The 12,690-nt window shown below is 42.5% G+C and overlaps 1 long non-coding RNA gene across 1 annotated transcript; it reads left to right on the top strand.

The window, feature by feature from the left end:
- The first annotated feature begins 4,196 nt into the window (after positions 1–4,196).
- On the top strand, positions 4,197–11,007 carry LOC147103611 (uncharacterized). Its single transcript, XR_015072288.1, has 2 exons — positions 4,197–4,353; positions 6,305–11,007. It is a non-coding gene; the product is annotated as an uncharacterized LOC147103611 (long non-coding RNA).
- The last annotated feature ends 1,683 nt before the right edge of the window (positions 11,008–12,690 follow it).

Here is a 12,690-nt window from a genome sequence, read left to right as displayed (position 1 = left end):
ATCGCAAAGTACCCTTCGATAAAGGGATGTAAAAGGATCATTTGTAGTCTAGAGCTTAAAGGAGACCATTGCTGTTGGGGCAGCAGTACTCTCAGTGACCAAAACTTGCCCCATGCCAGATCTTGCACGCTAAATAGTTTTGAAAACTTCTGTTCCCATTTAGTGGAGAAATCTTTGTCTAAATTGAGCCCCGTGCCCCTCACAGTGGAGAACAGACATGAACTCACTGGGGAGGCACACAACCGATCTCAACTGTTGGTTCAGCAGACACCTGGTTTGCTGTCCTTTTTTTGTTTTGTTTTTGAATATTAACAAGAAGCTCACATGTTTTGTAACTTGGACTCAGTGCAAGTGTTTCACAGCTGATAACGTGTCACGCCACAGCTTATACTTGGCGTCTGTGTGCCGGGCGCCAATGATTTAAAAGAGATGGTCAGTGACAAAGCTGGTCATGTCGACTGTGTGCAACCTCTGGCAGACCCAAATTGTCAGGAGCCTGCAGTGAAAATGTGTTTTTGTAACTTCCCCCAAAGGTGCAGTCAGGCGGTGTGTTATACTGAGCCATACAAACCACGAAGGTCCCAGGTTCAGTTCCTGGTCTGTGCTGAGTTCGCTGATTTCAGCTCAGGTGACGGTAGATGCACAACAATTGGCCTCAGTTTCCTGAGCTTAGGTCGGAAAAAGAAAGACTTGCATTTATACAGCACCTTTCTCGACCTCAGGATGTCCCAAAGCGCTTTACAGCCAATGAAGTACTTTTCATCATAGAAATTTACAGCACAGAAGGAGGCCATTCGGCCCATCTTGTCCGTGCCAGCCGACAAAGAGCTATCCACCCTTATCCCACTTTCCAGCACTTGGTCCGTAGCCTTGTACTTTTTAAATGTGATGAGGGTTCCTGCCTCTACCACCCTTTCAGGCAGTGAGTTCCAGACCCCCACCATCCTCTGGGTGAAAAAAATTCTCCTCAAATCCCCTCGAAACCGCCTACCAATTACTTTAAATCTATGCCCCCTGGTTATCGACCTCTCTGTTAGGGGAAATAGGTCTTTCCTATCCACTCCATCTAGGCCCCTTATAATTTTATACACCTCAATTAGGTCTCCCCTCAGTGTAGTCAGTGTTGGAATGTAGGAAACGCAACTCAACCAGGTTTCCCATCCTCATTGCCATCCACTGTCCTCTGCAGAAAAGAACACATCTGGGCCTTAAGTAAAGACTTGGCTGTGATACCTCCCATGATCTACCAGCCTCCTGACACTAACCGTCTGGGCTCACACATGTAGAAATGACACTTTGACAAAGCACCAGAGAGCTAAATGTGCCCCACCATAAGCTTCAGGAGAGATAGGGAGAAAATTGTAGGGAATAAACTAGGGAAGAGGGGTGTCTCTTTCCCGAATGGAACTCTATTCCTTTAATTTCTCCGTATGACCGTTTACTCTCACCTTTTCTGTCTGTCTGCTCTACCTTAGCCCCTTGTTCCTTTTCCATTTTTCCTCTTTCTTTCCACTCCATTCTCCACCTCTTCTCCCCAACAACTCATGCGTCAAGAAAGTGAGTCAGACGTTTGTAATACTAGCAGCACTCAGAACCTCAGCAACCCCTCAGACCCCAAAATTCAGGTTTTGCACCAGTGTGCAAGCCAAGTTCACTGTACTGTACAGTACTGTCACCTGGTGTTTGAACAGTAGCACTACATCAGCCTCGTTGCTCTCAGCCAGGCCGTAGTGGGCAACTGCAGGATTTGTTTCCTGTAATGCTCCCCCAGGTAAAATAGTCTGTTGACAGTCACTGTCTTGGCTCATACGTCAAGCACAGGTACTCGGGCAAGGCCCTGAAGGGCAGCTGCACCAGTGAACCCAGCATGAGTCAGGAAAGACTGGGAGAAAATTTGAGTGAAAAAATATTAGATCATTTAAAAAGGCAATGGTTCCTTAAATGTACAAAGAACTCATATTTTGATAGCTGTAGTGAGCAATCCATCGGGGGATACGGTGGAGTAGGGGAACAAATTAAATCTTGCTCCTTGGCCTGAATTAGTTCACTGTCCCTTATTCCACCATTTAAAACAGTTGGATTGTTCACTATAATCTTTAATCAGTCAATAACGAAACTCCTAAGGCCATTTTAGTGTATATATAAAATGACACCAGGTAAAAGGCTGTTATATTTTTTCTGCAAATGTGTTCTTAAAGAACAGTTGAAGGTTATGATTATTTTTTAACCAAGATTTTGTAAAATAACATAAATATGTTTGTATTTTTGAAGAGTGTGCCTAGTTAAACTCATTCATTCCCGTATGTGCATTTTTTTAAACTGTAAACATTCTCAAACTATGAATAAAATGTAAAGTGAGTGTTAATGGGTTAAATCTAACTGTTGCAACCAGAACATATATGTATGTGCATGACTAACAGCTTTCTGAGATGTTTCATATGCAAAGAGTAATTTGAATGCAAATGTCTGACAGTGGCTTTCTAAAAGAATGTTTTACAATAGTCACTGACAGTCAATGGTTAAAGCACGTTCAGGTTACCTTGTCAATAGTATGGCACATGATGTTGATGCATTGATGCTGAGGGCTGTGGGAAGGGCGGTTGTGGCCATAGTTCCTCTTCCTCCTATTCAGCTATTCACAATATATATTAATGATCTAGACGAGGGAACTAGATGTAATATCTCCAAGTTTGCAGACGACACAAAGCTGGGTGGGCGTGTGTGCTGTGAGGAGGATGCAGAGAAACTGATTTGGACAGGTTGGGTGATTGGGCAGATGCCTGGCAGATGCAATATAATGTGCATAAATGCGAGGTTACCTACTCTGGTGGCAAAAACAGGAAGGCAGATTATTATCTGAATGGCAATAGATTGGGAAAAGGGGAAGTGCAACGAGACCTGGGTGTCCTTGTGCACCAGTCGCTGAAGGTAAGCATGCAGGTGCAGCAGGCGGTTAAGAAGGCAAATGGTATGTTGGCCTTCATAGCGAGAGGATTCGAGTACAGGAGCAAGGATGTCTTGCTGCAGTTGTACAGGGCCTTGGTGAGACCACACCTTGAGTATTGTGTGCAGTTTTGGTCGCCTTACCTGAGGAAGGATGTTCTTGTCATGGAGGGAGTGCAGCGAAGATTCACCAGACAGATACCTGGGATGGCAGGAATGACGTATGAAGAGAGATTGGGTCGATTAGGCTTATATTCGGTAGAGTTTAGAAGAATGAGAGGGGATCACATTGAAACTTATAAAATTCTAACAGGACTAGACAAACTAGATGCAGGAAGGATGTTCGGGAGAGTCCAGAACCAGGGGTCACAGGCTAGGGATAAGGGGTAAGCCATTTAGGACTGAGATGAGGAGGAATTTCTTCACCCAGAGAGTGGTGAACCTGTGGAATTCTCTACCACAGAAGGCAGTTGAGGCCAATTCGTTAAATATATTCAAGAAGGAGTTAGATATATTTCTTAAGGCTAAAGGGATCAAAGGATATGGGAGAAAGCAGGGACAGGGTACTGAGTTTAATGATCAGCCATGATCTAATTAAATGGCGGAGCAGGCTCAAGGGGCTGAATGGCCTACTCCTGCTCCTATCTTCTATGTTTCCTCTCCCAGTTCTTGGCTATGGCATTTAAAGAAGTGCTGAGGCATTTTCACAAAGCAGGGAGAAGTAGATAGCTTTAACCACTCACAAGTATCTCCTTGTGACTGGTTTAGGATCCTGCCATTTGCAAAGGCCTGGGACATTTGTGTCTGGCACGCATCTGGGAGACACAAAGAGTGGAGGAAAAAATAGAATAGGAACCCTCAAAATGTTAAAACCCGTCTTTCGGATGAGATGTTAAACCGCCTGCTCTCTCAGGTGCACATAAAACATCCCATGGCACAATCTTCGGGGATTTAAATGAAAGATTAGCTGAAGCGCTCTTGCAGAGAGCCGGCATGGGCTCAACGGGCCGAATGGCCTCCTTCTGTGCTGTAACCATTCTATGATTGTATTTACCTTCTTTTATCCTGTCTAAACCTTCTTTACTGCTTTTATCTACTCGGGTGGTGCCCCTGAACTATGGGGCTAGGCCCATCACCTCAGCTTCGCAATAAAACAATGAATGGCACATTGGCAGGACAAGGTGTGAATGACATCATCGCGTACCGTGGAGTAAAGCCCCCCCCCCCGGCGTGGACGCGGTGACGTACGTCGCTAGTGGTTGCGCGCGCACCGGTCGGGCGCTAGGACCCGGCCGCCTCGCAGGATGGGCCCTCTCGCCCTCGGCCTGCTCGCCGCTTTACCCCCGGGCCAGGACCAACCGCCAACCCCCCGGGAGCGACCCTTCAGTGTGCTGAAGTACCAGAACCTCGGTAAAGGAGCTTTGAGGGATAAACTGGGCCGCATGCCTGCGGGGTGGGAGTAGGAGCAGTAGTAGTAGCAGTGGTGGTGCAGGGACCGGGCAGCGGCCTGAAGATATTTGGGAGGCGGAAAGCCGCCGGCCAGCTTCTGCGGACAGCGGCTATGGCATGGCGACCATCTCCCTTCCCCTCCCGCGAATTGTGTCGGAGGGCACTTGGCCCTTTAAGAGGTGAATTAAAGGGGAAGGAAAGCCTCTTTTTAATGTGTCAAGCCAGTGGCTCAGTGGGTAGCACTCTCGCCCCTGAGTCAGAGGTTGTAGGTTCAAGTCCCACTCCAGAGACTTGAGCACAAAAATCTAGGCTGAGGGGGTGCAGTCTTTTGGATGAGACGTTAAACCTGCTCTCTCAGGTGAACGGAAAAGACCCCACAACACTATTTCGACGAAGAGCATGGGAGTTATCCCCGGTGTCCTTGCCAAAGTTAACCCTCAACATCACTAAAACAGATTATTTGGTCGTTACCACATTGCTGTTTGTGGGAGCTTGCTGTACGCAAATTGGCTGCTGTGTTTCCTACGTTACAACAGTAACTACACTTCAAAAAGTACATAATTGGCTGTAAAGTGCTTTGGGAGGTCCTGAGGTTGTGAAAAGCGCGATTTAAATGCAAGACATTCTTTTTTCATAGAGCTCCTGATCTTTCCATCTATTGGAGGGGAAAGACTCCTCGTACACAGGCACGATAGGCCGAATGGCCTCCTCTGTGATGTAAATATTGCCAGGGACTGAGCTGGTTGAGTAGCTGAGCCACGAAAGGCCAGCAATCCTTGCTTTCTCTTGAGTTCATTGCTTGTCAGTTGAGCAGTAGTGGAGGTGTCATAATTGACCTCAGTTGCAGCATTGCCAACCCTCCAGGAATGTCCTGGCGTCTCCAGGAATTAAAGATCAATATCCGGGACATTGTTGTGAGCAACCCGGGAGAAAAATTACAGGGGCATTAAAAAATGGTGCTTTTTCATCTTCTTTGAATGCTTTTATTTATTAGTTCTAAAAATCTTGGAGATGGGGGTGGAGGAGTGGTTGGAGGTCATGCACTGAAAGCTTCAGGAACCAGAATTGCCAACCTTATTCAGTGTTCCCAGGTCAAGGAGACGACCGGAGTCCTCCTGAAAAATGAGCCTGTGTGGACAGTGTTACACGACTGCCTGATTGAGGTACCCGAGAGTGCTTTATGCATATGCACACAACTCCGCAGAATACGCCTTGAGAGGAAAAGCAATGTCATTTTGCTTCTCTCAAAGAAAATTAATCCCTCTATTAATTTACCTGCTACTAAACTAAGAGAGATTAACACTTGAATAATATTTCATACAAAGCACCTTTTGCCTCTGTTACAGTCTTTTCTTTTTATTAAAGGTGGTTTGCTTATATAGTATAATATAAACTGGCCTCCCATTTTACTCCAGCACAGGTTAAATTGAATGATGGCTGTACCTTTTAACTTTCTTCATGGTTTACTTTGTGGCACAGTTCAGGGGACAGGAAAAGATCACTGACTGCACAATTGATGCCACATTTTTATCACGGAACCAGTTCCCATCGTGCTGAATTCAGCCCATTTATCCTATGCACGTAAAACTTGCTGCCATCATTTTTCCGATTCTGGTTGCAGATCTTGCCTAATTATTTGGGTGGGGGGGCTGGGGCGATGTTAAACTGTGTTAATCCCCAGCCAGTAAAATGTAAAAAGCATTGCTGTCCTGTAGATGTGAGCTGAGAGTTCCGGTTTCATATGGGTACAGAACTAAATGAAGAATGCGACATCAAACATTACTGGTGGTTTGCTTCAGTAGACAGAGTACAAAAACTGCACTGGAGGACTAATATTCCTCACCTTAATGAACACAAAATTCAACAGAATTGCTTTAGTGGTTAATTTACTCCATTTGTTTTCCTCACGCAGCTCTGAGTGTCAGTGTTCTGAGCATCCTGCTGCTCATCCTGATTGTAATGGTGATCTGCGTGTACAAACCCATCCGTCGGCGGTGAAAGATTGAGTTTCTTCGTGGAATGTCCGCTAAATAGAGATTTTTGTTTTTAATATTTAGAAGAACAAAACCGGCAGCCCCGTTGGCAAATCAACTACTAGTACACACATCACTTTGGCACAGCATTGCATTCTGACATCTTTATTCGCTGCACAGTGAAGGATTGCAACATTTTTTATTGAGCCAGTTGCTCTCTTGCACAACTCGTGAGTCAACACGTACGGATCTGATTGCAACTGATCAAACAGCCTGCAAAAGTCCTGTGAAATTAAACTTGCAAAGAACTACACCGGGGTGGGAGGGGAGGAGATATATACAAACTGATTTTTTTTAACATTTACAATATACTCGTAAGCACTGGGAACTGAGATGTGATAGATATTGTACTATTGCCATAAGCTATCTGATATTTTCACTTTGTGGTTACAAATATTCTGTGGTTACAAACTGATGTTACTTTTATCTCCCCCTATTCTTACCCCACCCCAGCACTTGATGCTGTATTCTCTGGCTGAGAGGAGGATAGTTGGGTGAGCTGCTCTTAATGGTCTCTAGAAGGCAAGTGATTGGCCGGGGATGGATAGCCACCTCCCTTGTGCATAAAGCACTTGGCCTCTGCATAGCATCTCCTCCAGAACACCACAACCAAGGTCTGGGAATCATTCCCCTGCCGAAAGGAGGGCAGGAACCCCACATCTCACCATGTGGTCTAACCAACTCAATGTTTTTTTATTTATTCATTCACGGGATGTGGGCGTCACTGGAAAGGCCAGCATTTATTGGCCATCCCTAATTGCCCTCGAGAAGGTGGTGGCGGGCTGCCTTCTTGAACTGCTCGGAGCAGTCTTTTTTGATACGACAGAGTGGCTTGCTAGTGACCATTTCAGAGAGCAGTTAAGAGTCAACCACATTGCTGTGGGTCTGGAGTCACATATAGGCCAGGCCGGGTAAGGATGGCAGGTTTCCTTCTCTAAAGGGCATTAGATGGGGTTTTACAGCAATCCGGTAGTTTCACCATTACTGCTACTCGCTTTTTATTCCAGATTTATTTAATTAACTAAATTTAAATTCCCCAACTGCCATGATGGGATTTGAACTCTCGTCTCCGAATTATTAGTCCAGGCCTCTGGATTACTAGTTCAGTAACATAACCACTATGCTACCGTACCCCCATGTGCCACCTTCAATTATGTATTTTCTTTCCACTTGGTACAAGTGCCCTGTATATGGGCCTGGGATGAAGCTTTGTTTGAAATTCAGTAAATTGCCATGGTAGGATCATGCATCTGACTGATCCGGGTGATGATCCACTATATCATTTACAACTGGTACCACTATTCTCATAACCGTCCCCCAACACCCCCACCTCCCCAAAAAAAACACTTCTTAGAGAGATAAAGAAAAGGATGGAAGCTGAACATTTTTGTTCCAAAAGGGAAACGGGCTGCTTTTTCAAGGATTCCTTGTCTGGAATTTCACAGCAGAGCAATTGCCATGAATAATTATTTTTTTGGTCCAAGTTTGAATTTGTCTTTAGCAGATCAGGATAAACCAGTGATTTTATTTTTTTAATTAAGTTGCTAAATATTAACACATCATGAAATTACCGATTGGAAAATTCCATTATGATTGACTCTCTTCAACTAAAGAATTGGATCAGATTTTCAAAAAATTCTAAGAGCAAAACACTGCAGATGCTGGAAATCTATAAAAGCTGGAAATACAGATGCTGCCTGACCTGAGTATTTCAAGAATTTCTGTTCAGGTTAATCTTTCAACATGTACTGGAGACAATTTGTGACAGTTAAGTAATGTTGCAACTTTTAATTTTTAAAAGAAAATTGTCACTGACTTAATGTTAATCTTTCTCATCTAGTCAGACATTACCCATGATACTCACCATCTTTTCCCCTGTTTGTGTTGAATAACCATTGTTGAAATATTTAAATAATTGATCTATAGCCAAGAGGATTTTCTTCATTCAGTGATCTGCTTAACATGTTGCACCACATGAAGGAAACCCTCGGTTCTTTTGATATGTTCCTGTTTGTTGATAACACTTTTGCCCAAGAAAATGTTCTGATTGGAAACCTATCTTGTCTTAGCAGAGCCAGTTATAAATGGGTGGTATTCCCTGAAACTACAATATTACAGATTTGAGACTTCCATTAATGTGTTCTGACTTTTTTTTGGGCGTTTTTAAATGTAAAAGTAACTTGTTAGAAGTCTTAATTTTTATTGCTGCTTGTTTCTGTTCTCAGTTTTGTCAGTAGTCATGTTTTTGTGATGTATTTTACACCTCACAATATGCTTTGTTGCAGTGATATTTTGAGATACTGTATATCTGTTCCTCCCAGAACTTGTTTCCTTTCAACGAGCCTTCCTTTGTACAGTTAAGACATCTGCTCTAAAGTCTACCTAAGGCTTGAGAGAAACACTAATCTGTTTTCAGTACAGTATGCACCTTTTTAAAATGTGACTAGTAGCTCGTGAGTTTGGTTTGTACTTTAAAAAAAAACTGACTGAAAAGTACAGAAGAAACAAATTAAGCACAATACAGACCTGAACACTCTTAAACTGTGTACCGTATCTGGACTTGCTTTGTCCCACGAGTTAAAGCTTATCTCTTGGCACAGCTGAGTTTAAAGGAGTGTACTGTAATGTCTGCTGTCTTAGTGCTACTAAAGCTAAGCACCTAATTTTATTTTGCACTGATTGCTAATGTTTTAAACATAACAAACATGAACTGGAATTTTTGTTTTTTTAAAATATTTTTTGCACACTTGATAAGTAATTTATTTTTTTTAACAAAGTTTTAAATTTCTGACAGTGTAACTGAAACATCCATGAATCCCATAATGGCCTGTTTCAAAGACCAGTAGTGTGTGGGTTTTACCTGCGTGGCTCTGCTATCCCTTTTTGCTTTGGGAGACATTGTTGAGCGAGTTGCTGTTCTCTAGGTACCATAAGAGCTTTTTTTAAATGTTGCTGCTCCAATTTCAGCAGAGTGATGCTGTACAAACCTCCTGCATTGCTCTGCCTGTTTACTTCCCACCTGGTGTGCTTTTCTGACCAGAAATGGAGCAGGTGAATTCAGTGGAAGTTTACAAGATCCATGAAAAATTGGGTCTGTAAGGTAGGTCAGTATGTTGGTATTGTCGAGTGCTGTTAGCCGCATTGTAATAAAGTAAAAATACTTTGTGTCTGTATGCTGGTGTTCATTGTTCGCGTGCTGCTTCTTCGTTACCGAGTTATTTTTCATTCCCAGCAAACCTAAGTCCAGTTTTCACCTTTCTTTCTGAAAGCATTTTAATAGCCTTGCTTTAAATCAGTCCCCTTTTGGTCTTTGTTCTAGCTAGGAGTCTGGAAAGGACATCACGCTCAACCAATCTTTGGAATAAAAAGTTACTATGGAGCTGATTGGTTTAGTACTAAGAGGAAGGGACTTGAGTTTGAGTTATGAAGGTGAGAGTTAATGGATTGAATTTAGATTGGGGAAAGTGCATTGTTTGGATTCCGACAGAGTAATAAAATCGGGTTTATTGAATGAGGAGGAAGAGTGGATGAGAGGCGCAGTCTTCTAGATGTGAGGAAAAAGAAAGAGGAATTTATCTAAAATTAGGAGAGAAGGTTGGAGAAAGGAGTATTTAAGTGAGGGAGAGAAAGGTGGTTGTGCTTAAATTGAGATTAAGGAGTTTATAATTTTAAATATATAAATTTCTTGTTTTATAGCAGATAAGCTATCCCAGATTCCAGAATGGAGATTAATATTTGTTCAGACCAGAGATTTGTTTCATGCAGGGCTAACAATTATTGCTGTGTATGTTGCTAAGGAAAGCTTTGAACTGAAGGCTTACAAATTATTTATTCAATGTTTTCTGTTTCAATAGTTGTGATTTTTTTTTTGCAACCTGTTTTCACCTGTCATCCACACATACTTTCCAGCAGGATTCACTGAATGGTTTCCCTTGCCTCCCCTCCTCCACTATCCCATGGGTGATCAAGCCATATTAGTGCTTCTACAGCTGCTCTTGGTGTGATCAACTAATTCAGAACAGGGATTAAACTTTGGCTCAGTTGCTCATTGGGCAGTGACTTATAAAATAATGGTGGGAAATCTATTCTGTGTATGCTTTAGTCAACCTATCAATTCTAAAAGGTCTGGTCTGGAGGCTATGCAATTAAACAGAACCTATTACTGTATATACACCTTATAAAATAATTGGTGCTTTTCAAAGGTCCTGTGACTTGTGCGAAGGACTAAAATGCAATTTGTAAGATCTTTTATGCTACTGAAAGGACCATTACAATGTACAGTTACTGGTGCAATATTCTGTATGTAGTTACCTTGACACTCGAGTTTTGAATTTGTGTGGGAAATTGGTGGACACTAGGTTTTATAAATGTGCAGCATTCATTAACTTTGTTAAAGGTTTCAATGTTAAAGGTTTCAATGTTAATGTTACTGTTATTTTTTTGCCTCGGTGTATTTTGTCGATCATTACTGAAGATTTTAAAATGGGGGCATCCTCTTTGGACCCTCTTTTATTGGTTTGTGCGTTTTGGGGGGAAAAATCAAGTCAATCCTGTGAAACAATAAACTTAATGTTTACCAGTATTTGCAAAACATTGTGTGGTTTCTGTCTTAAAAAACCAGCCTTAGTGCTACAGTGAAATAGACAAGTGTTTTACCCTTCCAAAAATTGTGTTATAGAACTTCCTCTTGAATAGTTACAAATTGTTATTGGGGGGAAAAAAATTGGGGTTAAATTTCATTTGGATTCCTTCCTCTTTTCCTTCTTGGCTTGTGTTGGCATCAACCACTCATGGGTAAAATGTGGCCTATGTCACATGTAGAGCATACATTTTCAAACTGTGTGTTCCCCCTTTTGTGGTCATCAGATTCTGTCCATCCATCATTAGATCTCTATTTATTGACTTATTGGCACAATTTTTCTGTTGCTTTATACTAAAAAAATTTCTGCAATGATAGCATAGTTTTATTTTCATAACTCGGCCTGTCTTGTGGAGGTTACACTGGGTGGGGGGGGTCCCTGGGACTTAATATTTACAAAGGGTCAGTATCAGTATTTGTGAGGGGTGCCTAGGCTCACCCTTCAGTGAAACACTGAGGGAGTGCTGCATTGTCAGAGGTTTCAGATGAGACAATTAACTATCCATTTGTTTAGGTGGATGTAAAAAATCCCACGGCACTAACTGCTGAGTTCTGGTGTCCTGGTCAACATTTATGCCCAGTCAACCCCTCCAAAAACAAATTAACTGGTTATATATCTCACTGCTGTTTTTGAGACCTTGCAATGTGCAAATTGGCTGCTATATTTGCCTACAAAATAAGTGACTAAACTTCAAATGCAATTCATTAGCTGTAAAGTGATTTGGGATATCCTGAATCTTTAGAAGGTATTGTTTAAATCCAATTCTTTCTTTAACTACCGCTTGCCTGTTCCCTGACTACTTTTACTTTTCTATCAATAAGTAATTACTTGCTTCATACGATTACTGACCTTGTTTGCATCATAGGCATCTAGCACTGCATAACTTTGACAAATTTGGGCTCCTAGTTACCCACTTCCCCTTCTTTCTCACTCTTACCTTTGGAGTGACCATTTTCTGAAATGGATATTCCTGAAATCATCTGCATATAAGTTGTAGTATCTCCAGCGCTGGATCAAATGCACAGAATTTCAGCTTGCGTGAGTCGACCTGGAAACATTTCTTGCAGTTGTGCTCACCTTGGACACTTCTGGCTTCCAGAAACCCCAACATCATGACAGTTACGAACAATACTGGCCTTCCTTGTCCTCTCATTAATATTTTGTTGAGTGACTACTGAGAATTAGTATTCCTCCATGAAAGCTCTGAGGGAAGCAAGGGTATAGAATGTACTCTGGGTGGAGGTCTTCAATGTGAATCACCAAGAGTGGCTCGATAGGACCATCACTGATTGAGTTGATGGGAGTCCTGAAGAATACAACTGTCAGACTGGGCCTGTCAGATGGTGAGGGAACCAACAAAAGGAAGTAATCTACTCGAGCTCATTCTCATCAATCTATTGCAGACACATCTGTCCACAATAGCATTAGCAGAAGTGATCATCGCATAGTGCTTGTGAAGACAAAGTCTCGTCTCCACTGTGAGGGCATCCTCAATCATGCAGGGTGGCACTACTACCGTGATAAGTAGGACACATCTAACAGCCCAAAACTGGGCATCCATGAGGTAATGTAGGCCATCAATAGCAGAATTGTCCTCCAACACACTGGCAGGTCCCTCAATCTCT

This window comes from Somniosus microcephalus, chromosome 19 (assembly GCF_052327205.1).
Source record: "Somniosus microcephalus isolate GS21.2 chromosome 19, FLI_Smic_1.0, whole genome shotgun sequence".
NCBI classification, from domain to species: Eukaryota; Metazoa; Chordata; class Chondrichthyes; order Squaliformes; family Somniosidae; genus Somniosus; species Somniosus microcephalus.
This window is presented reverse-complemented; position numbering and strand designations above follow the sequence as displayed.